This window comes from Capsicum annuum, unplaced genomic scaffold (genome assembly GCF_002878395.1).
Source record: "Capsicum annuum cultivar UCD-10X-F1 unplaced genomic scaffold, UCD10Xv1.1 ctg68487, whole genome shotgun sequence".
Lineage (NCBI taxonomy): Eukaryota > Viridiplantae > Streptophyta > Magnoliopsida > Solanales > Solanaceae > Capsicum > Capsicum annuum.
The window spans coordinates 1-1,979 of record NW_025878027.1 but is presented as its reverse complement, the minus strand read 5'-3'; the positions used below and the strand labels follow the sequence as shown (position 1 = coordinate 1,979).

The window sequence follows — 1,979 nt, the reverse complement described above, 5'->3', positions numbered from 1 at the left end:
TAGCAATAATCACCTCCATCCTGGATTTGATTTTTGTTTTTTCATTTTGTGGCCCTCACCATGTCAAACGATATTGTTTGTATTGATAGAAAAGAAATGTTTGTATGTAGGTGTAGCACATGCGTGTCTTTCATGTCTATTGAAAGTTTTTCCTTTTGATCAACTTAATCAGAGTTAGTGGCTATCTTGATGTTTATATCTTTAACGACTTTACCTAGTTTTCTTCTTACAGAATGCTCCATTAACAGAGCAACAGCAGACAGCCATACAAGCACTTTCCCATGCAGTTGCTGAGAGACCTTTCCCGTCTAATTTGGTGAATTTTTCCTTCTTGGTTGGTTTCAGAATACCATCTATCTCAAATCCAATTACCTGAAATGTGTTTTTATTTCAAATCCCAGGATCAAATTTCTGGACACGATAATAGTCTGTGTGTCTCTACAAAGCTCAGTTCTCTGGAGGATTCATGGGCCATTGAAGCAGTCCTAGTGAATACAAATCAGGTGAAACTCTACAATGCATAGTTGGCACACCCTCTATCTTTTATATTTCCAGGTTGCACATCTTATTTCATATTTCAAATAAGGGATCGTGAATAATTTATTCCCTTATCAAAAAGTTGCATGATCAGCTAAATGTTGGACAAGGAATCAAAACTAATAAAATCTTGTAACCATGCTAAGCTATTTATATTTTGTGTTTAGAGTTATCAATGCTAAAATATAGAGTTATATTTCTGCAAGACTAGAAGTTGTAGTCTGTTGTACCGGTGACTCCTCAGCCATACGTAACTGCTAAGTGAATAGTTTTTTTCATAAGGTAACTGCTAAATCGATGAGTTGAACATAAGGCCTGATAATTGCTTGCTAAAAGCCCCATCCATTTTTTTGCTTACTAGAGAATATGCCTCTCATTTTGGTCCTTATGGCTAATTAACTGGAGAGGAAACGCCTTATGTCGGGCAAAGAATGACTGTAACTTACATTTAGTGAGATAGAATACTGATACTCAAATGTCTTCTGACAGAAATACTTAGATTGCATGTGATGTGTTCAGGTTGATGACCATAGTGGCTGTTTATGGCCTTTACCTGCTTGAGTGGAGCAGTATTTATGTCCACATATCAGAAAGACATGCAAAGCAACTTGTTCTAGAACTCTCCTCCATATTTGAACTTTAGTTGGTCTTCTACTTTCCATGCCACGGAGTATGTTTTCGTTTCTTAATTTGTATGCATGTGAAATGATAGAGATAGCTCTAGAAGTTCTTTTCTTTTTCTCCTTTTGTTTTATTCTGTCTTTGGTAAACAGATTTTCCGAATCATTATAAAATTATTTACCTTATCACCAAAAAGTTCTCTTTCAAAGGCATCCAATAAATTTATCCTCACAAGAACCTTGTCGGTGCACAAAAAAGTAACTATAGGAGGTTATTTCTCAACTGTGCGCAATCATTATCCACCCCCTTCAAAAGGCCTCTTACTTCTCTCTTTCCAAAGAACCACATGGAGCTACATCTCATGTGGAGGCCCTCCGCACCCACACCCAAAACACACACACATCACACATCACACAAAGCTAGTCACACGATGAAGGTATGGTTTTCCATATGTGTCTCTTTCCTTTCCCCACGCCTTTTCCTGTTCAGCAAAGTTAAATTCCTTCATGGATCTTGGCAATTGGCATGATTCTCTTTACTTCAAAAATGTTAAAAGTAACTGTCACAACTGCCAGGCTATTGGACAGTGTAATAGGAGTTAGTTAACATACTCGGACTCCATTTCACACATGTTGCACTTTCTGCATATAGTCAGGCCTCTTTGTTGAAAGAATTGCTCTGTTAATATTGCTCCATGTGTCATTGTCCAGCAGAATCAAGCCACTTAATAAGGAGCTTTAGTTAATTTGTTTGCATGGAAACCTTTGTGTTGCATTTTATATACGCTTGAATACTGAACTTGCTCAGTTGTCTTTGTAAAT

The 1,979-nt window shown here is 37.1% G+C and overlaps 1 long non-coding RNA gene across 1 annotated transcript; it reads left to right on the top strand.

Annotated features, from left to right (window-relative positions):
• Positions 1 to 27: 27 nt before the first annotated feature.
• On the top strand, positions 28 to 1,924 carry LOC124894035. Its single transcript, XR_007050983.1, has 3 exons — positions 28 to 316; positions 402 to 503; positions 1,057 to 1,924. It is a non-coding gene; the product is annotated as an uncharacterized LOC124894035 (long non-coding RNA).
• The last annotated feature ends 55 nt before the right edge of the window (positions 1,925 to 1,979 follow it).